General features: G+C 45.7%; 1 long non-coding RNA gene and 1 pseudogene across 3 annotated transcripts; both read left to right on the top strand.

Moving 5' to 3' along the window:
• The first annotated feature begins 4,453 nt into the window (after positions 1–4,453).
• On the top strand, positions 4,454–10,520 carry LOC310892053 (zinc finger CCCH domain-containing protein 11A-like; annotated as a pseudogene). The gene is made up of 11 exons: positions 4,454–4,507; positions 4,735–4,854; positions 5,637–5,760; positions 6,205–6,408; positions 6,937–7,056; positions 7,565–7,645; positions 8,062–8,172; positions 8,911–8,973; positions 9,232–9,327; positions 9,538–9,603; positions 10,117–10,520. The product of its transcript is annotated as a zinc finger CCCH domain-containing protein 11A-like (transcript).
• Positions 10,521–15,042: 4,522 nt separating this feature from the next.
• LOC310892054 lies at positions 15,043–25,022 on the top strand. 2 transcript variants are annotated; one of them, XR_014577850.1, is made up of 3 exons: positions 17,154–18,350; positions 22,035–22,155; positions 23,528–25,022. It is a non-coding gene; the product is annotated as an uncharacterized lncRNA (long non-coding RNA). The 2 variants fall into 2 exon arrangements; XR_014577849.1 differs by lacking the exon at positions 22,035–22,155 and having other exon boundaries at positions 15,043–18,350.
• The last annotated feature ends 2,775 nt before the right edge of the window (positions 25,023–27,797 follow it).

Below are 27,797 nucleotides of genomic sequence, written 5' to 3'. Positions count from 1 at the left end.
TTGTCGAATGCAGCATGTTAAAGAATGCGCCATTGCCTGGAAGAAATGCACGGCCTTCCCTCGTGTGGGACTTCTTCCCCATTGATCTGTGGTTTACCTGAAGGTTTACCATAACCTACATAAGTTTCAAAAGCAAGCAAGCAACCAACCAAAAAACAACACCAACATTAAAGAGTGGCAAGGCAGATGCTCATCTGGGGACTCTGACTCATCGGTGACATCACCAAGCAAAGCATTGTGAGCGCTTCGGGTCGGGGCTGCTGTGGCGAGCCTCGCAGCCGGGAGGGAGAGCGGGTACGGTTCGCCTCTGGCGGGTCTGTGTCAGCCCTCTGCCCTGGTGGCTTCGTTAGCAGTGAGAGTTTGACTGCTGTGTTCCCAGCTTTCGCTTCTGCACCGACCGTGTGGCAGAGCCCGCAAGCTGCTTCCTCAGCTGGAAGAGGAAGAGGAGTGACCTCAACTGTGCCGAGGTAAAGCAGAACCGTTGAAAAGATTTGTCAAAGATGCGGCTGGTACCAGCGCAGCCGCTGCAGCTGCAGCAGGTCCTGGAGCATTGGAGAAGATAGAGAGGGGTTTCTTCGTGAAAAGAATGCTGTGAAAGTGTTTTCACGCCAGAAATTAGGAGAAGCGCCTCTGTTGTTTGGATATCCTCTATTGACCTGGCACACGGGCATTACAGCATACCTGGCACACTCTTTGTATTGTTTGTAAAAGAAAAAAAAAAAAAAGTGTTTTAGGGCAGGCCAAAAACCTGCCTTGGCACTTCCACATCGCAGCAGTGCTTGCAGGCCGTGCATCCTGGATGCCAGGCAAGGATCTAAATCCGATGGTGCTGTTGGTAACGTGAAGTTCAGGAAGCACTTCTGGGTTTTTCTGCTCTTCCATGTGAATTTTTGCCCTGTGAAGGTGGTGTACTGAGCTCTTTTCTTACCAACAAATAGGTTTAAAAGCAGTTACAGCAAGGATGAGCTGTGTTAGCAGGAGGCTCTTCTGTGCTTTGACCATGGGAAGATGAATGGTTTACCTATGCACCGTTAAATATAATTTGACACCTAGCACACAACACTTGCAGCCTGTGGGGTGCTTTAACAAGCAGGTAAATCAGCGGAGACTGTTTTGCAGCAAGGCTGATGCTGGGTGATTAAAAAGCAGGGTCACAACAAGGAGAAAAAAAAAAAAAAAAAGCTTTGGAGATCTTTTTTAAAATGAGACTGCTTTTTATGGCATTTAGGGCTGTGAGGTATCCTTGGTTTTTGCTTTCTTCCCATTCCTTAGACCAGATCCATTCATATCCTGAACAGCGTTCTGGGTCTGTTCAGGAAAATGGAAGGCAACAAGCAAAATGATGAGCTCCTTGGGCATTCAAAAGAGCTCAGTCTGGGAAAGATTTCAAGTCCAACTTCCATGCTAAGGAGCACCAGTAATTTTTAGAAGTAGATGCAGAGGAATCTGCATGGCACTAAGTGTGTTTCTGAAGGTGCTAAAGGTCAGAAGTGACGATTCCTCTCAATACTAAAGAAGAGAAGGAAACCTTGCACTTAACTACTGTTTTTATTCCCTTTGTCAAGCAGTCAAAACCAACAACTAATACGGGAACCCAACTTTTCCCCTCTTTACTTTAGATTTGGGAAAATTCCCTGCCAAAATAATACTTCCTGGAAAATTCACTAGTGTTTGTGTGAGTAAAAGGTTCCAACCTTTTATTATTAATTTGTAAGAACTATTTCATCCGCTTTTGTCCAGAAGAGTCAGAAATAATTTGCACAGAAATGTGCAGCATTTTAATGAAAGGCTTCAGAATCACTCTAATTTGAACTTTATCTGGTCTGGTTGCAGGTTTTATGACATTTAGTGTCTTAAAAAAAAAATCAAAATATCTGACTTCACATCAGAAAAAAAAAACCTGCTTGTGGCTAAATAAAATCTGTTGCAGCTCTGGTCATTGAAAAATCATTGGCTGTTAAATTGGACCTAAGTCATCTTTTCTAACCTTTCATGATCTTGCAGCAATGGATGATGATGGATATATGGATTAGGGAACAGCACGTGATGGCAAACCTGTGGTATTTGCTACAGCGCAGAAAGAAAACAAATTGCTTCCAAAAAATCAAACTAATTCAAAATTCTTGGTATCATGCAGCCATGCCACTGGCAAAGTGAGCATTGCCCTGCCTCTCAAAGCTTGCTGTATCCTTGATCTGCTGTCTTGCTGCTGTTAATTGATTGCAACTCTACGTGTCTGATCAGGGCTACGAGTTGTTCTCGATATGGATACCATACGACATATACTGTGCACGCTTGTGTGTATAGATATGTTTATCCTGTATGCATGTACATATTTGATCTGGATAGGCTGGAGCGATGGGCTGAGGTCAACTGTATGAAGATCAACAAGGCCAAGTGCCGGGTCCTGCACCTGGGGCGCAACAACCCCAAGCAGAGCTACAGGCTGGGAGATGAGTGGCTGGAAAGCTGCCTGGCCGAGAAGGACCTGGGAGTGTTGGTTGACAGTCGGCTGAATATGAGCCAGCAGTGTGCCCAGGTGGCCAAGAAGGCCAACAGCATCCTGGCCTGTATAAGAAGCAGTGTGGCCAGCAGGTCTAGGGAAGTGATTGTCCCCCTGTACTCGGCTCTGGTGAGGCCGCACCTTGAGTACTGTGTTCAGTTTTGGGCCCCTCGCTACAGGAAGGACATGGACGTGCTCGAGCGAGTCCAGAGAAGGGCGACCAAGCTGGTGAGGGGTCTGGAGAACAAGTCTTACGAGGAGCGGCTGAGGGAGCTGGGCTTGTTCAGCCTGGAGAAGAGGAGGCTCAGGGGCGACCTTATCGCTCTCTACAGTTACCTTAAAGGAGGCTGTAAAGAGGTGGGGGTTGGTCTGTTCTCCTACGTGCCTGGTGACAGGACGAGGGGGAATGGGCGAAAGTTGCGACAGGGGAGTTTTAGGTTGGATGTTAGGAAGTACTTCTTTACCGAAAGGGTTATTAAGCATTGGAACGGGCTGCCCAGGGAGGTGGTGGAGTCAGCATCCCTGGAGGTCTTTAAAAGACGTTTAGATGTAGAGCTTAGCGATATGGTTTAGTGGAGTACTTAGTGTTAGGTCGGAGGTTGGACTCGATGATCTTGAGGTCTCTTCCAACCTAGAAATCCGTGATACTGTGTGATACATATGTATGCATATTTGTGTGCTGGCCCCCAGATCACTCATGGTATAAAGCATTGGCCTCGAAGGCATACTCATCAAAATATTTGGTAGATCCTCCATTTTTTTCTAGTTCCCTCAAAATGAGAGAGTTTTTACGCGCTCTCTGTGTCAAAAAGGCAAAACTTCTGATTTCCACTGTCGCTCTCGCTAACTTTCTATCACTCACTCCTCGTGTGTGTGTCTAAACACATATGTGTGTATGCGTATGCACATTTGTGTATTTCTGTGCACTGGTGTGTTTTTTGCTGTACAGGTAATAAAGACGGGGAAAGGTTTTAGTGTTTTCTTAATAGGTGAAGAAATCTTGAAGACCAGAGATTGGAACATACTGAATTTTGAATTAAAAAAAAAAAAAAAAAAGTCAAATTTTCTGGCTGTGGAAGATGGAGCCTCATTTTTGCAGCCACTTTGAATCACGAGTTCATCTCTAAATGCACTGGGTTTTTTTGTTTTTGTTTTGTTTTGTGGTGTTTTTTTTTTTGGTTTTTATTTTTTGAAGAGCTAACTAACCCTGGCTGTCTCCAGTCTGAGAGAGTGTTCAGATGGACTTGCTTCCTCCATTAGTTATAAGCTGTTTAAAAGCACATCCTATGTTTGAATTGTGGATGAGAGGCTCCCTTGGCAAAGTGAGGAGGCAAATTCTTCCTACCCCTTTATCATTAATTCACGGATTCAGTGTTGGTTCGGCCTCCAGGAGAAGTTAACTGGAAGTCTTTGAAGATCGATAACTTTGCTGAGGTTGTCCAGGTAGGTGAACTCGAAGACCCACAGTGACTGGAACGTGCTATTTAATGCGTCATACTGCGTTCTGTAGAAGTTACTCGTAGCCATAGTTGATCATTGCCTTGCATGTATGATCAGGTGGTTTTTGAAGAAGTGACTCCCTTTTCAGGCTTCCGGATGTGCTCCAAGGCATATTATTGAGGACGTGGAAGAGAACACTTGCTGACAAAGCTCCTGGCAGCTTTACAGAACTTTAGTTTAATATTGTGTTAGTTCCCGTAACAGCTGATTTCAAGGCATTGCTCTCCTCAAGAGACTAATTTGATGAACAGAAGAAAGCTGGAAAAATGCTTGTTACTCATTATTTTTCACTTGTTGGTACTTTCTTTAGGGTTACTTTTAAAAAGAAGATTTCACTGATCACAAGCCAGTGGAAGACTTTCAGCCCAAGCAAGGGTGAAGACAGCTCTCTCCAAGAGCAGAGGAAGTCCCTGTGGAGAGAACCCGAGCTTGTTATCAGAACTTGTCGGCATGTCTAAACAAGGAGACGATTGCTACTTCTATTTCTATTCTACCTGTACCAAGGTATGGCTGGGTTTCTTTTGCTTTGCTTTGCTTTGTTTTTTTGTTGTTTTTTTTTTTTTTTTTCTTTTTTTTCAGGAAGGGGTAGAGTAGGAGGAGGAGGCACACTGGTCTTTGGTTAACGTGATAACCAGATAGATTCTGAATTCAATCGTAGCAACCTGAGGCAGTAGCATGGACGTTTTTGAGGCTGTACTATATTTTCCTTGTTGGTTTCCTTTTGGTTACAGGGAGACAACTGTTCCTTCCGCCACTGTGAAGCTGCTCTGGGGAACGAGACAGTCTGCACGCTGTGGCAGGAGGGTCGTTGTTTCAGGAATGTCTGCCGATTCAGACACATGGAAATCGATGTGAGTGCCTAAAGATGTGTTCTCAAAATAAATCAACAAAAGCATTTTTCAGTGCTGTAGGTGTGCTGATTGTGCTTTTGCAGGACAGAGTCCTTTGCTTTGGAATTACACTGGTTTCTGTTAGCAGGGGAGGGGGTGGGAGGAAGGAGAGGGAAATAAAATCAATGCCTTAGGTATGTCTTAGCAAGATTTTCTTTTATTAGACGCCGACAGTATTTTCTCAACAGATGCAGAATAACCGCTAACTAGACTGCTAAAACCTGCTGGAGCAGGGGGGTAATAAACAGGCTGTACTAGCCTCCTGAGAGCAGGCTTGATAATGATCTATCAGGTCTCTTGTGTCCCGGAGTCCTTCAGATAATGCTGTTCTAGCTGCCTGGGCTAGGAAGCAGTGGGGAAAGTTAAAGGTGCAGAAGAACGAAGTCTCCGAGAAGTAGTTCTGGATAGAGTTAACGTAGGCAATTTAAGATGTTCTTTTTCCCTCTGAATAATCCTAGTATAATCCTGGGTGTATTAGTTTAACCCACCCTAAACTGATGTCTGAGAGTGCCTGTCTTCTCAAACTGAATGATGACAAGGCTAAACGTGCATAGTGGTTACAGCTTCTGCAAACTTTGTGAATATGCCCGGAAATACTATACTTCCGTGATAAACTGACCTTTGGAATGATGTTTCAGCACTGTATTGTGACAGCCCTATCGCTGTCGTGACCTGGAACTGTGCATCTCTTTGCAAACCTTAGGTGCATGTTATCACGAGCTTGTCTTTCTTTCTGTCTTCAGAAAAAGCGCGCTGAGATTCCCTGCTACTGGGAGAAGCAGCCAGTAGGCTGTCAGAAAGCCAACTGTGCTTTTCATCACGCAAAGGGACGTTACATCGATGGCGTCTTCTTACCACCAAGCAAGAGTGAGTTTAGGTCCTTTTTCTTTAAGTATTGAAGAATTAATTTTGCATATTACTTAGTGGGTGCCAATAGTGTAGGAGACATCAGGTAACCGTTCATTTGTGAGTGCAGGAAAAGGTCTGCAGTCCTAGGTGGTCAGCTAAACCGAGTGTACTGCTGCTGTACTGCTGGTATTTGTTTTCTGCTTTCATGCTCAGCTTCTCTCTGCTTTGTGTGATATTTGCCTTGCAGTTTGCTTTCTGTTGTTTCGTCTTCTGCTGGGTGGCAGGGAGATGTGTTGTTGTTTGAAGGCAAGTCATTGTTCACGGTGTAAACAGTGGCGGGATGGGCAAAAGGAGATGCTGCATTCATTGCCTGTGCAGGTTATCTGCCTTAGCTACCATCTTCGTGCATTGTGGTCAAAGTTTTAAACTGCCATATTACTGATGATCCTCCTCTTCCTCTAGCTACACTGCCAAGTCCGCCTGAGTCCGCGGACGATGATTTGAAAGTGGCTCAGATGTCACTGCAGCAAAACAAACTTTCTGTCCAGTCCAATCCCTCTCCATAGCTAAGGCGGGTGATGAAAGTGGAAAACTCGGAAAATGTCCCAAGCCCTACACACCCTCCAGTTGTAATCAATGCTGCAGATGATGATGAAGATGATGATGGTGAGCATGGTTTGGTTCCTGGAAGGAATTTGTGCTGTAAATGATTGTGTAAGTCTTTGGTTCTTGGAAGGAATTTGTGCTGTAAATGAATGTATAAATCACAGATGACCTGAGGTCTGACTAGCGATAGGGCAGGCAGTCCGCTCAGGTCACTGGTGGCTTTGTCTGGCAGTCAGTGGACAGAACCTGAAATGTTGGAGGAAAGCTTAGAACCACTCTTGGCTTTAGCTGGTCTGTTGTGTAAAGCTCTATGTGAAACTAGGAAGGAAATTCCTTTTTTTTTGTCTGAAGAGTAATATGTCGTGTAGTAGTTAAAGCTGCAGAGAGAATCTAGAGTCCTAGATGTTTTGTCCTAGGGTAGTCTACTTACGAGTTCATCAGGTCAGTGTAGCTGTATTAAAAAAAAAAACAAAAAACAAAAAAAAAACAACTTTTTTATAGGAACCATGGACTGAAGTGTCATTGCATGAGCTACATAATCACGAACAATCTGGCCTATGCATAACTGAATAGATTTTTCCCCTTCAGACCAGCTTTCTGCGGAAGGAGAAGAAACTAAAACTCCCGTCCAGCAACCAGCTGAGGAAGGCCAAAATGGATTACGGATGATTTCCACTCGGAAAGCCAGTGCTACTACTGCTAAACAAGGTATTCCAGCACCTGTAGTAGGATAAATCGGCAGGATAACTTGACAATTAACTCAAAAGCAATGTGGCGTAAAAACACAACAGAATGTAGGGGTGCTGAATGGACTCGGTTATTTCCATGATCTCATTTCTCCCTGATACCATCATGTGCCCATTGGGTCAGAAAGTTGAACTGCTTTTCTTTCCTTTTGGAGAACAAAACAGGGTCACAGCATGGAGTTTAAATGGCTGCACGTGCAGCCTGGCAACCACTGTTGAAAGCCATATCTAACGATAGAGGGATCTAATATCACGTAAATGGATTAAAATTAAAACTACAGTTTTTACCCTGAAGGGTGAAAGGAGGGGCAAAATGCCATTGATTCTATGGTTGTTTCACTTGTGAGGAGTGTTGACAGGCTTTATTCTAAATACTTCTGAAAGTTCCTGAGCACTAAGAAGCCTGAGGATCTGTGGTCCTCAGTGAGTGCCTCTAAGCCTTAGTCTCATTAACTGTTTTCTGTTTTCAGAGGACGGTCTGAATTTTGGAATAAAAACACTTGAAGAAATCAAATTGCAGAAAATGAAGGAAAAAACTAAGAGACACGGTGGTGAGTTAATATTCCCTGCTTCCTTACCCGGTTCACCTTCATCCTGTGTGATGATTTTTCTTTCAAAAAAAACCTCTTCCAGTAATACCGGGTAGCTGGCTATGCTTTGGTGAATCCAACTATTTTGCCAAAGAAGTGAAATTTGATTGGCTTCAGAATGGCAGGTGATGGTGGCTGGGAGCTGCTTGAGGGATAGACTTCCATGTTTAGCTGGGGGCATCGAGCAACCTGATTCTCAGCCAGCTGGTATTCTAGATGGGAATTCCAAGGGCAACCAGAGGCAAACTAGTCACCTCTCTTATTTGCATGCTCTGGTCACTGTATGTTTGACAGTAATGAATAATTAAAGTTTTTTGTTCTTCGTGATAGTTTTTTCTGTTTGGTAAACTTCCTTATGTTTTGCTTGCTCTGAGCAGAAGGTCCTTCAAGATCTTCTCTTCCTCCCGTCGATTCTATGATTTTTCCTGCTCCGGAAAAGGAAAATGTCCGGACAGTGGTGAGAACTGTGACACTGTCTACAGAGGAAGGTAATAATTCATGCTTTTGTTTTGATTTCATTACTCCTAAACTGGAAGGTTAAGCAAGAAGGAAGGCAATTCACTCCTGTTAGCCTCCTGGTGCTGCCGCCTTCTGTTCAAAACATGCTTTTATGCTGAAAGTCCCTGGTTGTACTGGAAAGCTTTGGTGCTCAGGTTAAGTGCAGTAGCAGGAGAAAGAAAAAAATGTGTCAGTATGCAAATAGGGGGATAACTGAAAAACAGGAGAGTAACGAGAAGAAAGAGCTCTAGAGGACAGTGCTATGTAAGAAGCAATTTCTGAAGCTTTAAAGAGGCTGACAGTGGCACGTGTGGACAGTAGTGCGATAGGAGTCTGTGTATAAATTATATTGTTTAGAGTTGTGCAAATTCCTTTGAAAGGGAAAGAAGTGAAGAAGTACTTCTACCCATAGACATTCACCTTAGAAAGGAATATTTCTCAGCATTTGTACCTAATAATATTCTGCTTGCTTATGCAGCTCTGTTCTGCACAAAGTATAGCTGTCAAGCAGACTCAGATTCATTCTCGACTACATTCAGCTGGAATTTGAGGCAAACACTGAGACTATGGATACTTTTTCTAAGTTAATTATAGTTGAAATATGAGTTTGTGTGGTTTAGCTGTCAAAACAGTGCCTTGCTGGGTTTTTTTTGGACATGGGCTAACAGTATACTATTTCTATTGGCTACTGGTTTCTATGAAATAGAAAAATTTTACTTTTGTTTTAGGGGAGGAACCTGTGGTTCGACTAGATCTTGCTGAGAAACAAGGAAAACGGAAAGCCTCCGTGGGTAAGAACTTTTTATGAGCTGTTATTTAGGTGCCGCCTTCTCTATATGACTGCATTGAAGAGTATTTTTGACGTATGAGAGGAAAATGCGTTGCAGTGGAGATCTGTGTTGACTGCAGAAATGGCAAAAAAACCATTTAGCAGCTGAAAGGCAATTTTATGAAAATATGCTTGAAAAATAGAAGCTTGTGGTTGACTGTTCTCAAATCTTCCTGCAAAGAAATGTTCTTAAAATATTCCTTGTTTTCTCTGTCTGAAGCTGATGTAAGCGCCCTTCCGGTGAAGCGCAGCCTTGCTGAAAGGCTGGGGAAGAAGGTGGAGGTTCCGGGAAATGCTGACAAAGCACCAAAGAGAGGTACAGCTACTAAACAGGCATCTGGATGTGATTCACGGGTTTTGTAGTTAGGCTTTCTGTTTGTCCTTTTCCTGCGATGTTTCTTTTTGCATGTTGGCTGAGGTCTTAATCACCGGGATTCAAAGTTACCTTTCCTGCCTTGTTTTCGAATGTGAACACAAAGTTGACGTTTATGCAGCCTCCCTAATTTGGTCTTTTTCTGTTTTGCAGTTCAAGTTCCCAAGTCTGTGAAGGAGAGGCTAGGATTACCTTCTCAACGGACTAGTACTGCGAAAGGTAACAACTGGCTATTAAATATACTTTCTCCTTCTTCCTTTCCGTGAACTTAGACCGTTTTCATACAGCCCTAAAAAGGAATTCAAATGAAAACAAAGAACTGATTCCTCTTGCTCGAGTGCTGAAGCTCTTCTGACAGCCACTATCAGAAATCTGGCTCTAGGTGTGTGTTTATTTTCCGCTTGTGCCTTGTCAAGGTTTTAAGCTGCTTCTGTGAACCATCATATACAATTAGAATAGAGCCACTGCCGGGAGCAGGAATTTGAAATGCAGTCTGAAAAAGTAATCAAGTAAACTAGCATTTCTGTGTAGCAACTCTCTCTGGATAGGGCTGGTCTTCAAAATACAACAAGTGGCTCAGAGGAGGAGGAGAATGTTAGGCTATTGTCCTAAGATGCGTTATTGGGAACGCTCAGGCTTAGTTTTCCTTAGTACTGTGACAAATTTTGGAGACTTAAACTATTGTTGGACTCTCTTTAAATGTTGGCGCTTCTCATTTCTTGATGATGACAGGGAAGGCTGCTAAGCCAAAGGGAGAGGTCCATGTGAAAACACTGGAGGAAATCCGTCGTGAGAGAGCTCTTCAGAGACGAGAATGTCAAGCCAAAGCCCAGGCTGAATGGCATGGTAAAACCAAAGATCCCAGCGCAGGGGCAAAAATTGAGGGTGAGCCCAAGAAGCAGAGCGTGCTCACTCTTTCCGGGCCCAGCAAAGTGCAGTCGAAGGAGCCGGCAGGTAAAGCCAAGCCAGAAGGAGAAGTGCGTGTTAAAACCCTGGAAGAAATAAAGCGCGAGAAAGCTCTGCGGATGCAGCAGAGTGGAGAAAATGTGCCAGCTCCCCCAGCACAACCTGGACCTGCCCCAGCCGGGCAGAAATCGTTATGGAACACAAAGCTATCAGGTAATAAGATGCTTTAATACCTGCCCCGGTGAGGTGCTTCCCATATTGAGCAAGTTCCGTTTGCTCAGGATCTGCTTTGCTTTTTCCTTCAATGCAGAGGATAAAAGAGTTTAAGGCTGCAAAGTTCAAAGGCAAAGAAGGGCCAGAACATGCAACCATGTCTGTTTTCGTTAATTACGTGATGGTATTCTGTATTTCCCACTAGAAAATTAACACATTGAGGGGCTTTTTAGTCTAATTTTGGTATTCTGTTTTTTTCTGCCATCTGTTTATGGTATGAAGTCCTCCCTGCGTTGAGTTCAAGTTCACCTTCCTCTTTGGCATGTGTTGCTTAACTTGACACGTGTATGTGTTTGTAAAGCATGCTTCAGCGTCTTAATGTGGGGGGCCAGTTTCTGTCAAAAATGACAGAGGATCAAAGGCCTCGTTGTTAAGATTATATCAACTTTGTAAAATGAGATTGTGTGAGGGAGATAAGGAGGGCTTAAAGGCTGCATGCACTGCACATTGTAGCCTTTCTCTCTGTCTCATGGGACACGAGGAAATAAACACACAAAGAAAACAAGTACCCAGCTTTCTTTCGTTTCTTCTCCTGCCAGCCAGATGTTAGGTCAGGAATGGGAGACTAGAATATGACTCTACAAATTTGGATTTTGTAGAACAACTTAATAGATTTTGTGGGACATCACTGCAGGGGAGAGGAAGCTGGTACAACAGTTGCATACACTCTCTTGTCTTACTATACCTGCTGCTTTTCCTTTCCTAGAGGGAGCAAGACTTTAAATACAAAAGCTGTCAACATTTGTGAATCTTACTAGACTTCATACAACGTCTTAGAGTATTGCTTGCACTTGGGATCGCTCTGTGTCTGAGTTTCCCTCGTCCTGGATTATGATTTACTGTAGCTATTCAGTTCCTTTGTTCCTTTGTATGGATTGTTGGTAGACGGAGTTTACTATGTGGAAGATATTGCTGAGAATCCAGGCAATGGCAGTGTAATTCTGCTGGCCAAATACAGTTAACTGTGTAGACGGGCCGTGGAAATGAGGAAGAGAACGTGGATTTTTCATGAGGCAGAGCAAGACTGTATCAGTTCTCTCTTCCTTTTACTCTAGCCAACTTTAACATGTTTGCGAAGCCTTGGGATGGGAAAGTCGCTTCCCCCAAGAAGAAGGCACTGAAACGTAAGGCACCTGGCAGTTTTCCCTCTGCTGTAGCAGCTGTGAAGCCACGGACTGCCTCTGACGCTGACACAATGGGACCTCCAGCCAAAAAAGCAGCTATGGTAAGGACAGGGGCTAATGCAGAAATGGATCCCTTGTAAAATTTACACCCTCCTCTAGGAGAAAAGATGGAAAACTCAAAAGTTCTACAGGCTTTCTGTTTCCTTTTAAATCCAGTAGCTGCCTACAGAATTCTTGTAGTACCCTTCCATATTTATTAGATTAATGGCACTATTTACTTAGTCCTCTGTGATTCTGTGATTTCTCTGGTGTGGAGGATTTTGTCCATTAATGCTGTGTTCTTAAAAGACACAAGATCATTAGTAACCTCCAAGTGAATATTAACTTTCTTCAGGAGCACCTTGGTTTTGTATTTTGGCTAAGGCTCCGCAATGCCAGAGGAGAAGCAGCATGGAGGAAAAAGCTAGTAAGGAATCTTTTACCCATGAGTCCTAAATGCTGTTTTGCTGCTTTCTAGGCTGTTCCAGCCACGCTGGAGCACGTCCCAGCCACCAGACTTGAAGAAAATCCCCAAAACAGGTGATGACCACAACTTGTTCTTTTTCTCAATCGGTGTATATCCCCAGTGAAACATAAGTTCTGTCACACGTGGGGAAAAAAGGAGGGTTCTGAGATAATTAAAGCCCAAATCCATCAGAGGAATAAGTCACGTGAAATGACTTTCTAGCAGCTAGCAGGAATGCTTAATTAGACTTACTTTCTTTAAATGCTGCAAGTCGGTACAGCTTTCCAGTGACTTCTTGCTCTGTCTGAATACCTAAATGAGGATGAGGTGAAGTTCTCCTACTTCCTCGTGAGGTGATAAATGATGAGTAGTGTCCTCTGCCTTTTGGTCCTCAAGAAAGCCACCCGAACAAACATACAAGGTGACAAGAGTGCAGGGAGAGCAGAGGGAAGTGATGGCTGCAGATCAGCTTCCTGTAGTGGGGAGCAAACTCTGCTGAGTGTGCCGTGGGAAAAATGACTAACTTAGCAAACAGATATTTGCAGATGGAGACTTCTTAACATTTTTACAGGAAAATTAAGCAAGGTGGCAAAGTGCCTCTTGCTACAACAATTGAACCATCTTTGCTAGACTCCAGGTGCTCTGGCTTCACAGAGAAACCCCCAAACTGAAAAATGTACCTGCTAATATATTGGGCTCTAAATGTCGCCCTGGGTTAATTGAATAACAATCCCTGGGTAAGATTGAAGTGCAGGAGGGGTTGGCTACGGTTTTAAGAGCCGGTTTGCAGAAAAGGGATTTCCCGTTAAGAAATGGCATATACTGATTGTTCTCTTCCTTGCTCTGCCAAGACCTGAAGCACATCTTGGAAGCCAGGCAGAATCTGTGGAGCCAATGGAGTTCTCAAGCTCGACTTCAGCTTCTTCCCAGCTAGAAGAAGCAAGGACACGCCGGCTGAGTTCCACAGGCAACGCGCCCGTATCTGTAGACGAGGATTTAGAGACGCTACTTTGGGAACTCTCAGACGGCATACTGGAAGCCGAGCTCGACTTGGACCCAGGGAAGGATGAGGATGACCTCCTCCTTGAGCTTTCCAAGATGATTGATGATTGAACTGCATAGTCCTATTGTATATTAAAAAAAAAAAAAAAAAACTCTTCTTCTTGTTGGATACCCCGAGGTGATCCTTTTTCTAACTGAGGCTTTGCAATGAGGCTTTGGGGCCTCCCTTTGAGGGGGGCAGTTGGGAGCTGGTTGTACACCTTTGGGGCCTGAGTCTGGGGTGTGGGGGCTGGGGCTGAGGCCTGGGGCATGCATCTGGGTGGTGGTGGGGGGGGGTCCAGTTCATGGGGGGGGTGGGTTGGGAGCTGCTTGTGGACAGTTGGGGTCTGCATCCGGGTGTGGCTGGGGCCTGCTTGTAGACTTCTGCAGCCTGTGTCTGGTGTTTGGGGGCTTTTCTGTAGTGTTTGGGGATTGCATTTTGGCTTTGGGATGTGTCTAGAGCTTCTGGGGCCTAGCTGTAGTGCTTGGGGCCTGCGTCTGGGGCTTTTCTGTAGCATTTTGGTAGCGTGTTTGTGATTTGGGGTCTGTATCCAGGGTTTTGCCTTTTTTGTAGTTTCCAGCTTTGTGTCTGTTTCTTTGTTGGTTGCCTGGGGTTTGGGGTTTGGATCATTAGTCAGTGTCATTAGCGTCGGGGGGTTGATATGAAGGGTTAGGGTTGTGGTTAGAGTTGTTAGGGTTAAAGAGAATAAGGATTTTAGGGTAAGGGGATCAAGGTTGTGGGAATAAAAATGTTTTTGCACAGAGTTACATCGTTTAGAGGGAGGGAAGGTGGTATTGATATATGCTTGCAGTGATAAGAAAGCTTAACAGACAACCTTGTAAAATGCAGACAACCAGAATCCTTAGAGCAATTGGGTGGAAATCACGGTGTAAGAAACATTACCACCTCAAAGAGGAAAACAGTCAAGAAAAAAATAAAATTGACTAGTAACAGGCCAGCAGCTGTGTATTTTCTGTGAAGCACTGGATAGATTGTGAACATGGATTACCCAGTCAATGGGGAAACTGGGGAGGGTCCTGGTCACCGAGAGGAAAAAAAAAATTATATAAACTGTGTTATGGAACTGGTAGGTGGCTTGTGGGACGCCTGCCATTGCAATCGTGAATAAAAATGCTACCTCACTGAGATACTTGCCTGAGCCTATGGTATTGGTTACAGAGTGTTTCTAATAAGGTGTTAGGGTTTTAAGGTTTCAGGGCTAAGGCACTAGGGTTGGGTTTCAGGGTTAGGGTTTCCAGGGTTTAGGGTTAGGATTTTAAGGTTGTTAGGGTTGGAGTTATAAGGGTTAGGGTTTGGGGGTTAGTGTGTTAAGGTTTTAAAGTATTTTGTGGTTTTAGTGTTGATAGGGTTTTTAGGGTTAGGGTCTTAGGGTTTTAGTTATGGTCAGGTATTTAGGGTTAGGGTTTTAAGGTCTTATTTTTTTTTTTTAAGGTTAGGGTCTCCAGCGTTAGGGCTTTGAGAATCTTTACGTTTTGGGTTAGGGTTTAGAGGGTCTTAATTTTTAGGGTTAGGGCTTTTAGGCGTAGGTCTAGTGTGGTAAATTTTATCGGGTTAGGACTGTAAGGGTTTTTAGGGTTAGGGTTTCTAGGGTTTGTTGGGGTAGGGGTTAGGGTTAGATCCGTGGTTGCCATAGGCTTAGGGGTCAAGGTTCTTAGGGGTTAGGCCTAATATTAGGGCGGAAGGCCAAAATAAGAGGGTGGGAGCCCCCCCCAAAATTGAAGGGTTGAAGCCCCAAGTTAGGGGAAGGAACGTCAAAATTGTGGGGTCCCCCAAAATTGGGCGGAAGAACTTTTAATATTAGGGGGGAACCCAAAAAAGGAGGGTGGGGGACTCTACAATCGGTTGTGTCCCCCCCAAATTAGGGGAGGAACCCCCAAAATTGGGTGGGCGAACCCCCAAATTGGGGGGAAGAAGACTTAAATGGAAGTGTGAAATTCCAGAATTGAATGTGGACCCCCCAGAACAGTCTTCAGGGGTTTAGTGTGGTAAATTTTATCGGGTTAGGGCTGCAAGGGTTTTTAGGGTTAGGGTTTCTAGGGTTTGTTGGGGTAGGGGTTAGGGTTAGATCCGTGGTTGGCATAGGCTTAGGGGTCAAGGTTCTTAGGGGTTAGGCCTAATATTAGGGCGGAAGGCCAAAATAAGAGGGGGGGAACCCCCCCCCAAAATCGAAGGGTTGAAGCCCAAAGTTAGGGGAAGGAACGGCCAAATTGTGGGGTCCCCCAAAATTGGGTGGAAGAACTCTTTAATATTAGGGGGGAACCCAAAAAAGGAGGGTGGGGGACTCTACAATTGGGGGGGACCCCCAAAATCGGTCGGGTCCCCCGAAATTAGGGGAGGAACCCCCAAAATTGGGTGGGTGAACCCCCAAATTGGGGGGAAGAAGACTTAAATGGAAGTGTGAAATTCCAGAATTGAATGTGGACCCCCCCCCAGACCTGGGGAGGAATCCCCAAACTTGGGGGGGGACCCCCAAAATTGGGGTTAAAGCCCCAGATCCCGGGGAGCTAAGCCCCAAATTAAGGGAAGGAACCTCAAACATGTGGTGAGAACCCCAACATTGGGGGAAAGAACCTTAATATTAGGGTGGCAGGCCAAGAAAGGATGGTGGGGGCCTCCAAAATTGTGGGGGGCTTGGAACTGGGGGGAATCCCCAAAATGGAGGGGGAACCCCAAAAGTGGGCGGGGGGCGAAGCACCAAATTAGGGGAAGGAACCCCAAAATTGCGGGGAAGAACTCTGAAATGGAGAGCTGAAAACCCGAAATTGAGGGGAAACCCCCCAAAACGGCGGGAAAACCCTCCATAAACACGAAACCGGTAACAGAGCAAAAAATGGCGTCCTACGGCACGCTGCGAGGCTCAATTTTCTGGGGAGTGCTGGGAAATGTAGTTCTTGGCCACCGGGTTTCCGGGAGTCCATATTGTTTTCCCAGAGCATGCCGGGAGATGTAGTTCTCGGACACTGGGCTTCCGGGAGGCCATGTTGGTTTCCCATCTTTGCTAGGCTCCGGGTGCTCTGGCTTCACAGAGAAACCCCCAAACTGAAAAATGTACCTGCTAATATATTGGGCTCTAAATGTAGCCCTGGGTTAATTGAATAACAATCCCTGGGTAAGATTGAAGTGCAGGAGAGGTTGGCTACGGTTTTAAGAGCCGGTTTGCAGAAAAGGGATTTCCCGTTAAGAAATGGCATATACTGATTGTTCTCTTCCTTGCTCTGCCAAGACCTGAAGCACATCTTGGAAGCCAGGCAGAATCCGTGGAGCCAATGGAGTTCTCAAGCTCGACTTCAGCTTCTTCCCAGCTAGAAGAAGCAAGGACACGCCGGCTGAGTTCCACAGGCAACGCGCCCGTATCTGTAGACGAGGATTTAGAGATGCTACTTTGGGAACTCTCAGACGGCATACTGGAAGCCGAGCTCGACTTGGACCCAGGGAAGGATGAGGATGACCTCCTCCTTGAGCTTTCCAAGATGATCGATGATTGAACTGCATAGTCCTATGGTATATTGAAAAAAAAAAAAAAAAAAAAAAAAAGAAAACAACTCTTCTTCTTGTTGGATACCCTGAGGTGATCCTTTTTCTAACTGAGGCTTTGCAATGAGACTTAAAGCACAGTTGGAACTGGTAGAAATTGGCAGGATCTGCACTCAGTTGTCCTAAGTTTTCCTGCTGGTCAGAGTTAAGGTCTTGTGCATGGTTCCGTAACTATAGGTGGCTACCTTTGATATCAAGAGGACAAAGCACTTGTTTCTTTTGGCACAGAAAGATGTCCATCGGCACGCTGTGGTGGCTGTGAATTGACGTAGTGACGGAGCGATGCTCTGAAGGCTTAAACGGAAAGCTTCTTCCTTCCGCCCCCCTTGGCACAGCTCGATGTTGGGCACATTGTGAAGCCTGGGTGTTCTGATTTCTCGGACAGTTGATACCCAAATCCCGGAGTTACTATGTCAACTCTTGACTTTTATTTGTGTATGCCATTGTTTTGACTGTAATCTTTTCAGATGATGAAGCTGTAGGGGCGGGAGGGAGCAAAATAATTATTCTAGCGTTGTGGACCAAACATGCTGCCCGGAGTGGTGGTGGTGGGGTCAGCCCACCCGGCCTTACTTTCAATTATCAGGGATGATAAAATGGTGTGAAAAGCAGCAGCTCTGCGATACGGCTACGCTACCCCCACTCCCTTCTCTTGTGCTGTACCAAAGTTCCCCCAAGCTTTGGTTGGTGCTTTTTGCTGGTGACAGTAGGACTCCAGGGCGAGTAGTCGGGACTCTCCTGCAGTAACTGGGTCAATTAAGGGTCGGTTTAAGTGCCTCCTGGTTTTTAAAATTGCTCCCCTGAGCTGCTGGCTCTGCTGCCTGCTACAGCAAATGTTCGGGTGCCATGATTAGGGAAGCTGAGGCGATTCCAGATAAGAAAGGGTTAAGAATGAAACTATTAAAGGAGAACAGAACATTAGGTGTAGGGCAGGAAACAGATGTACGGACAATGTATCTCAAAATAGGACATACGGGCAATATATCTCGAACAAGACATTGGAATCCAAGATAAGAAAATAATGAGCAGAAGATTCGAAGAAAAAACAGTCCTTGCGGTTAGGAAGAAAGCTAATTCAGCAGAATCCTGACCAAGGGTGAAAAGTACACTGTGAGGAAGACTTATGGCCTTCCTCTCTGAGACCACCGACCACAGCTCGACGACCCCTGCCCAAGACCACTGAGAGGATCTGCGCAGGCGCAGGACACAAAAAACTGATTAGCATGAGAAGCGAGAGTAGGCGGGGTTAGATAATGAATATGTATAGGCGTTAATAAAATATTAATCACTGTGATGTATAAATTTGGGACGGCTTTTCACTTCGGGATGCACGATAGGCGGAAAGATCCCCCGTGCATCCGGCGCCGTCAATAAAGAATAAATCACTTAAAGAAATTGGATTTATGATCTTTGAATCAATCTGGCACCCCAGATGGGACTTCTTCTCTGTCGGACCGCAGGACCCGCTGGGAACAGGACTCCCTAGGGTACCCCCGGGATTTCCCGGAGGGACTCCTCGACTCAACGGATCACTGCGGAGGCAGACACGGACCCCATCATTGTAAGTGATTATATTCTTTATTTTGGTTTATTTGGTTGACCGGTCAATTGGGGTCGTCTGTAAGTCGGAAAGTAAAAGTTTTCTGCAAGACGGCATTTGGTTTTTTGGAAAGCACTCAGTTGCTGTTGGGAAACAAATAACCTTTGCATGCGAGGTTGGTATTACGTTGTGTTTAAATGTGGAACTTGACCTTGGCTATTGTCTTTGGGATTTTGATTGTACTCTTTATAACGTTACTAGGATCTTGGTGTTATTGTGGAAAGCTGCCGGCTTGTATTGTGTAACAAGAAACATTCTGAACTGTAACATGGGGGGGCAGCAGAGTAGTGGGATTCCAAAGAAAAGCCCGTTGGGATGTATCTTGAGTCATTGGAAAGATATAGGGGGATCCCCCGGTGGAACTGAAAATAAGAAAACGTTGATAAAATATTGTAATCAATGGTGGCCACTTTATAAGTTGGATTGTGAGGGAAATGGCCACTGAATGGAACCTTAAATTATAATACTTTACTACAGTTAATGTTGTTTCTAAGGAGAGAAGGAAAGTGGGATGAGGTGTCATACGCAGATATGTTTTTCACTTTGAGAAACCACCCGGAATGGCAGAAGGAGTGTGGAATTAACTTAGCCCCACAGGATCCTTTGATCCTGGCAATAGAAAAGGATATGAAGAAGGAAGGGGCAGGAAAAATGAAAAGATGTTGTTCGGCGTGCAGTATCGGGCAGAGATGTTTGAAATTGAATGAGTCAGAGGAGAGAATGGAGGATTATGTCCTCCCGCCCCAGATAATAGAACGAGGCGTGGGGGCGAGCTCAGGAAACGGCAGAATAGATAAGAAAAATGAGAGTTGGGGGAATGGAGACTTTACCCCGATCACGGCTCGAACCCGAAGTAAGGTCGGGCCCGTTATTCAAGCCCCGTTACGACAGGCTATGGGGGCTAACGGACCAGCTCGGATAAAAGTACCTTTCACAACTGCTGAGTTAGATTCATGGAAGGAAGCTGTGAAAGGATACCGGGATGATCCAGAATCAGTGGCCCGGAGGTTTGAGCTGATTGTAAAGAATTTATATCCCGATTGGAAAGATATAGAGATAATGCTGGCAGCATTATTGGAAATGGAAAAGCAACTGGTAATTAAGAATGCACAAACTCAAGTACAGACCCAGGTAACGTCAGTTTTACCTGGAACTGTGGAGGTATATGTGCTCAGAGTGGACCCAAACTGGGACTATAATGATGAGGGTGATTATAGGTTATTAAAAAAATATCAGGAATGGATTAGGATCGCCTTGGAAAGTGCGATACCAAAGTCTGTAAACTGGTCTAGGTTATATACCATAAAACAGGGGCAAACTGAGACCCCGTCAGAATTTCTCGATCGACTAAGGACAGCAATGCAAAAATTTACAACGATAGACCCCTCTTCTGAGGAAGGTAAAGTCCAGCTAGTATCATTGTTCTTGGGTCAGTCTGCGGACGATATAAGACGGAAGCTTCAGAAAATGAAAGAGCCGGATGTGAGAGATTTAGAAAGGCTGGTGGAAGAGGCATGGAGGGTATTTAGGAATCGAGAAGGGAATGAGAAACAAAGGCTGGGTAGGGCTATTGCTGCGGCAACTGTTGCGGCCTTACAGAGGCAAGAAGAACCTTTTCGGGGAAAAGGAAGAGGGAATGGGATAAGGGGAAGGTCAGTAAAGCCTCCCCTGAGACCGAATCAGTGTGCATATTGTAGGGAAGTGGGTCATTGGAGAAGGGAATGTCCGAAACAACGGGAGAAGAACAGGTTGATGGTAGCTAGTGTATCTCCCGACCAATGAAGTGGACCGGGGGATTCTACCCTAGCAGATCCGCTGGTTAAAATTAAGCTAGGGAAATCAGGACAGGAAGTGGAGTTTTTAATTGACACAGGAGCGACTTATTCTGTGTTAAACCAGAAATTGATACCAGAGGATGAGGATTTTGTGACGGTGATAGGAGCTACAGGCCAGCACGAGAAAGCCTTTTTCCTAAGGCCTTTAAAATATAAGTTAGGGAAACAGATGGGAATACATAGGTTTTTATATTTACCAGGATCCCCGAAGTCTTTGCTGGGGCGAGATTTACTAGAACAATTAGAAGCGGAAATTGTCTTTGAAAAAGGGAAGGTGGGGTTAAAAGTGAGAGAAGAAAAGCTGATAACCGCGCTAAGCTTAATGCTGATACAAGCAGACCCCATCGGTAAAGTACCTTTGGAGATTTTAGACCAAGTTTACCCAGGAGTCTGGGCTACTGACATCCCTGGGCGAGCCAAAAATGCAGCCCCGATAGTGGTGAGATTAAAGCCAGGGGAAAGGCCAGTTAAGATTAAGCAATATCCCCTAAGATTAGAAGACAGGAAAGGAATTAAGGGGATAGTGGATAAGTTTTTAAAACATGGACTGCTGGTTGAGTGTGAATCTGAATATAATACTCCTATACTACCAATTAAGAAGCCAGATGGGAAGAACTATAGATTAGTGCAGGATTTAAGAGCTATAAATAAGATCACTGAAGATATACACCCTGTGGTAGCCAACCCGTACACATTACTGACTAAATTAAAAGATAATTTAGTTTGGTTTACCGTACTGGATTTAAAAGATGCCTTCTTCTGTCTGACTTTAGCCCTAGAAAGTCAGAAGCTTTTTGCTTTTGAATGGGAAAATCCAGACTCAGGACGAAAGGCTCAATTGACCTGGACCATATTGCCGCAGGGATTCAAAAACAGCCCCACGATTTTTGGGAATCAACTAGCAAAAGAGCTTGAGGTTTGGGAGGCCCCAAACACCGAAGGAGTTCTGCTGCAATACGTTGATGACCTTTTGATAGCCACTGAGAATAGGAGCAGCTGCATGCAATGGACAATAAGTCTCCTTAATTTTTTGGGTTTGAATGGGTATCGAGTCTCTCAACAGAAGGCTCAGCTGATTCAGTCACGTGTAACTTACTTGGGGTTTGAGATTTCAGGGGGACAAAGGGAGTTAGGAACAGAACGGAAAGAAACTATCTGCCATACTCCAGAACCACAGACCATTAAGGAATTACGAACTTTTCTAGGGATGACAGGTTGGTGCCGTCTATGGATTAATAATTATGGACTAATTGTAAAACCCCTATATGACCTCATCAAGAATAACCAATTGAAATTGGTCTGGACGGGGGAAGCACGGGCTGCCTTTAAGAAGCTTAAATTGGAGTTAATGCGAGCACCAGCTTTGGGTCTACCGGACTTGTCTAAACCCTTTTGGTTGTACTCCTATGAGAGACAAGGGATGGCTCTGGGGGTGCTGGCACAGAAGCTGGGCCCCTACAGGAGAGCTGTGGCCTACTTCTCTAAACAACTGGATGAAGTAAGTAAAGGTTGGCCGGGTTGCCTTCGAGCGGTGGCCGCTGTCATCATGAATATACAGGAGGCTCGGAAGTTCACTATGGGACAGAAGATAACCGTGCTGGTATCACACACTGTCTCGGCAGTCTTGGAGCAGAAAGGGGCACACTGGTTATCCCCTCAAAGATTTTTAAAATACCAAGCAATACTGGTGGAGCAAGATGACGTAGAAATTGTGGTTACTAACATTGTGAACCCAGCTTCTTTCCTTAGTAACGCTCCTGACGAGCCAGTGGTCCACGATTGTATCGAAACTATGGAAACTGTATTCTAGCCGACCAGATCTCAAGGAGGAGCCCTTGGAAGACGCGGACGAATCATGGTATACTGATGGAAGCAGCTTTGTGAAACAAGGACAACGCAAAGCAGGGTATACGGTGACGACCACTCAACAGGTAATTGAGTCGAAACCATTACCCCTTGGGACGTCTGCTCAGAAAGCAGAAATAATTGCCCTTACGCGGGCATTGGAACTAGCAGCAGGAAAGAAAGTAAATATCTGGACAGACTCTAAGTATGCATTTGGTGTGGTGCATGCACATGGGGCTATCTGGAAGGAACGAGGATTATTAACGGCCCAAGGAAAACAAATAAAATATGCTGAGGAGATTTTGAAGTTGTTGGAAGCGGTAAAGCACCCAGAGAAGGTGGCTGTTATACATTGCCGGGGACACCAAAAAGGAACCGCTGACTTCGAGGTAGGGAACCGACTGGCTGACCAAGAAGCAAAAAGGGTGGCCGGATTGGCTGAGGCAGAAGCGCTCACTTTAATACCAGACGGTAAAATACAAACTTTAGGTGAAGGACAGGAACCTAGGTACACACAGGAAGATCAAAAGTTAATTGGGGACCTGGGAGGAAAAGCAAGGAGTGATGGATGGGTATACCTGAAAGATAATAGGGTTGTACTACCCTCTAATTTAATATGGCCTACGGTCATGGCAGAACATAATAAGACTCATTGGGGAGCAGACACCTTATATAAAAATCTGAGTCGAGTCTTGGTGGGAAGAAATCTGTATACTACGGTAAAACAAGTAACCCAGCAATGCAGTATTTGTTTGCATCATAACCCTAATACAGAAAATAGGGTAAAGTTCGGAATAATCAGTAAAGGAAACTATCCAGGACAACAATGGCAGATAGATTTTTCAGAACTGCCAAGAAAAGGGGGGTATCGATACTTGTTGGTTTTGACAGATACTTTTTCCGGGTGGCCGGAGGCTTTTCCCTGTCGAACCAACAAGGCAAGAGAAGTGGTTAAGGTTTTACTGAATGAGATAATACCGCGTTTCGGAATTCCGGCAGCAATGTCCTCGGATAGAGGCTCTCATTTTTGTGCGCAAATAGTTCAAGAAGTAAGTAAGGTCTTAGGGGTAGACTGGCAACTCCATACCCCTTACAGACCACAGGCAAGCGGACAAGTGGAAAAGATGAATCATCTAATCAAACAACAAATAGCCAAAATAGGACAAGAGACTAATTTATCATGGCCTCAGTCTCTCCCTTTGGCTTTACTTAGAATTAGAGTAAAACCACGGACAAAGGAAAATCTAAGCCCTTTTGAAATATTATACGGAAGACCCTATCAGTTTTTGTTCAGCGGGGAGGACCTGATGCAACTGGGGTCGGGATACTTGTATAATTATTTAATAGGACTCCAAAAACAGTTGGATCAAATATCTAAAGTTGTCTCAGGAACCAGGGCTAGAGGGCTGGGCCAACCAATCCACCCCTTTAAACCTGGGGATTATGTGTATGTAAAAGCATTTGCAGGTCGCCCTTTGGAAGAAAAGTGGACGGGACCATACCAGGTGCTGCTGACAACACATACCGCCATCAAGATTAAGGAGCAAACGGCCTGGATCCATTATTCGAGAGTGAAGAAAGCTCCAAAAGCCCCCTGGAAAGTAACGCTGGGTGACGGTGAACTGAAACTAAAGTTCAGTCAAGCAAAATGAAGACACTATGGTCAGGAGTATTTAGTAATGTAGTTAGCAGAAATTTAGTTAACAGAATTGTTTTATTTCTGTGGCTTATAGTTGTAATTGTGATTCAAGAATTGGAAGGTGCTTCTATGATGATAGAGAATGGTGGGTGGCCTTGGTCTGAAGCCGTAACCACGGAGGATAAGAACATTAATGGAAAGTTAGCTGTTGTGGTTATTTGGCGAACAAATGGTGATCATTTACATGCATTATCAGAATGGCAAAATTTAGGGGAAGGGTGGATACACCAAAGAACTGTAGGGGACGAAATTGAAATAGGGTGCCGAATGATTAATGGAACAGCCCACGAGAAAGCAACGGGGATTTTAGTAAAACCGACTTCCAAAAGTGGCCAACAAGAAGGTTGTATCCGCCCAGGTAAATTAGATTGTTGGTATAATTTTATATTAACACAGACTGTAGCAGTTAACTGTTTTTGGACTAATAATGGTCAAAAGCTCGAGATCAAGGAAGGCAAGAGCCTCATGATAAATTTTCTGTATAAGATTAGTAAGGATAACATTTCATGGGGCTTTGAGGAAATATGGAATAAGTTAACTTCATGGTTACCCAACTTTCAATAGTTAGAACAAGTTTTTACTGATCTGGTTATGTTATTGGTAGTAGGAATATTTGTATGTATGTCACTGCGATACTGCTAATGATAAGGGCATGCAATGCAAAAGAATTTGCATGGGGAAAAGAAAAGGGGGGATTGATTAGGGAAGCTGAGGCGATTCCAGATAAGAAAGGGTTAAGAATGAAACTATTAAAGGAGAACAGAACATTAGGTGTAGGGCAGGAAACAGATGTACGGACAATGTATCTCAAAATAGGACATACGGGCAATATATCTCGAACAAGACATTGGAATCCAAGATAAGAAAATAATGAGCAGAAGATTCGAAGAAAAAACAGTCCTTGCGGTTAGGAAGAAAGCTAATTCAGCAGAATCCTGACCAAGGGTGAAAAGTACACTGTGAGGAAGACTTATGGCCTTCCTCTCTGAGACCACCGACCACAGCTCGACGACCCCTGCCCAAGACCACTGAGAGGATCTGCGCAGGCGCAGGACACAAAAAACTGATTAGCATGAGAAGCGAGAGTAGGCGGGGTTAGATAATGAATATGTATAGGCGTTAATAAAATATTAATCACTGTGATGTATAAATTTGGGACGGCTTTTCACTTCGGGATGCACGATAGGCGGAAAGATCCCCCGTGCATCCGGCGCCGTCAATAAAGAATAAATCACTTAAAGAAATTGGATTTATGATCTTTGAATCAGCCATCAGCGTCGCACTTGGGCGTGGGCACTGACCCTGCGGAGGAGAGCTGAGACTCGCGTGTATTGTGTACCCTGCCGCCAGTGATCGTTTTCCCCTAGCAGATCTATTTTGAATCATTTCCCTAAATTTTAGAGGAACTTTAGGCTCTTTGTGCTATGATTTGTGAAGCTGTAGGGGCCCTCAGGCATTTGCTGCTGGCAGAGGAAAACCGCATGTCGAATTTGTTGTAAATACTTTCTGTTTGGACAACAACGCCTGTGTGTGTGTGTGTGCGTGTGTGTGTGTGTGCGCGTGCGTGCTTTGACGACCCCCTGCGACGCCCCAGCTCCGCGAGGGAAGCTTTGAAGCGGCTCTGGGAAAACCTCTGCGGAAGAAACCGCTGCTAGTGACTTGCGGAAAAGGGACTCCACAATCAGTGAGATTGTAAAGTAGGTATGTTTATTCAGCGCTGGGCAGCACGGGAGGTCGTGGGCATGAAGATTGATGACTCTTCCTCGTCACCGCTAGTTGACCTCTTGTCTTTGCACAGACTCAGTTGCTCCTTGGCTCTTGTTCACCTGCAGGACCAGTTTCTCCCAGTTTCTTAAGACAGGCTCACTCTCTTATTAGGAGACTGACCTTGGTAAGGGGCCCAAGGCTTCTTGCTTTAGTTAATTGGCACAATGCACCATAGTTAGCAAAGACGCTAAGTAGCATCCTAGTTTAACGCCGTCAGCGCTCTATCTCTACTTGATAAGATTCTCCTAACTCCCTCTCTCACTGGAGCCCACGCAGCCCTCCGTCCTGCCGAAGGACTTCACGGGGACTTCTGCCGGCTCCGGGTGCCCGCACACAGACAGAAATGGCTTTGAGAGAAAACAATCAGGAGGAGGAGAGCTCAGAGACTGCGGCCGGCTTCGGCCACCTTCCCCTCGCTTTCCCTCTCCGTGTTCAAACCGAGCACTGTTCTGCCGTCAACCTTCGCTGCCTCTGCCCGCGGCGCTGGGCTTTCGCGTGTGCCATTGCTCCTCTACATATTTTATCCTTCCTTTTGTAAGGAATGGTCCAGCAATTCGTGTCACTAAGGGATTTGAAGGGTTAACATCGAGGCCCGGGTCTAGGTGATAAGAGAACAAAGGGGTTTTTAGGGAAAAGTGCTGACTACTGCAGGGGATGTTGCTAGAGTTTCTGAAATCCGGCGCAGAGGCTCCCAAACGAGGAGGAAGGGGGAGCTGAAGGACAATTGAAGGACAAAAGCCTGAGAGGAAGACAACCAGCATTGAGCCCGAGCAAGCCCCGAGAGACCACCAGAGACTGGTACGCAGGCGCCCCTGGGAGGGGTTTCGGATTCCGGAAACCAATTCTAATAACCCTGCCTCTTCTCGAAGTAGTAATGAATATGTATTAGCCTGGGAGCATCAAAACCAGCCGCCTTAAGTAACAGGTGTGCGTCCTGGGGGAGCAGAGACTCCCGGCGCACCCAGCGCTGCTTGCTTGCCTCTGTTCGTTTAATAAATTGTAAACTTTGATTGTAATCCTATTTGGATTTATAACAGCCATTTATAACACTTTTTATATTTGTATTTTATTTAAGGCTGTCTTGCCCCCCTCCCCCCCCAGCCTTGCTGCTCGCCAATAAAGCTGGCGCAGGGGCTAAGGGATTTGAAGGGCCTGCTTGTACACCTAAGGGATTTGAGGGCCTGCTTGTACACCTTTGGGGACTGCCTCTTTTGGGGGGGGGGGGGAGGTGGGGGTGTTAGGAGCTGCTTGTATACTTTTTTAGGCATTCCTCTGAGAGGGGGTTGGGAGCTTCGTGTATACTGGGGGGGGAGGGCCTCCCTCGAGGTGGAAGGGGGGGGGGTTGGAGCGTTTCTACACTGTAGGGGCCTGCCTGTACACTTTTGGGGCCTGCCTTGGAGGGGTTGGGAACTGCTTGTACACCTTTGGGGCCTGCGTCTGCGCGGGGCGGGGGGGGTTGGGGGGTTGGAGCTGGTTTTAACCTTTCGGGCTTGCATCTGGAGGGGGTTGGGGCCTGCCTTTCGGGGGGTGGTTGTGAGCTGCTTGTATACTGTAGGGGCCTGCTTGTACACCTTTGGGGCCTGCATCTGGGGGGGGGTGGGAGCTGCTTGTACACTGTTAGGGCCTGCCTTGGGGGAGGGGTTGGGGCATGTGCCTTGGGGGCATGGGGTTGGGAGCTGCTTCTACGCTGTAGGGGTCTGGGTCTTGGGGGGTTGGGGCTGTTTGTACACCTTTGGGGCGTGCCTCTGGGGAGGATGGGGAGTTGCTTGTACACCTTTGGGGCCTGTGTCTGGGGGGGGGTTGGGGCCTGTGCCGGGGGGGTTGGGAGCTGCTTGTACGCTCTAGGGTCCTCTGGCAGGCTTTGGGGCCTCCCTTTGAGGGGGGCAGTTGGGAGCTGGTTGTACACCTTTGGGGCCTGAGTCTGGGGTGTGGGGGCTGGGGCTGAGGCCTGGGGCCTGGGGCATGCATCTGGGTGGTGGGGGGGGGGGGTCCAGTTCATGGGGGGGGTGGGTTGGGAGCTGCTTGTGGACAGTTGGGGTCTGCATCCGGGTGTGGCTGGGGCCTGCTTGTAGACTTCTGCAGCCTGTGTCTGGTGTTTGGGGGCTTTTCTGTAGTGTTTGGGGATTGCATTTTGGCTTTGGGATGTGTCTAGAGCTTCTGGGGCCTAGCTGTAGTGCTTGGGGCCTGCGTCTGGGGCTTTTCTGTAGCATTTTGGTAGCGTGTTTGTGATTTGGGGTCTGTATCCAGGGTTTTGCCTTTTTT

The sequence above is a fragment of the Anser anser genome (genome assembly GCF_964211835.1).
Source record: "Anser anser genome assembly, contig: HAP1_SCAFFOLD_571, whole genome shotgun sequence".
Classification (NCBI taxonomy): Eukaryota; Metazoa; Chordata; class Aves; order Anseriformes; family Anatidae; genus Anser; species Anser anser.
This window is presented reverse-complemented; position numbering and strand designations above follow the sequence as displayed.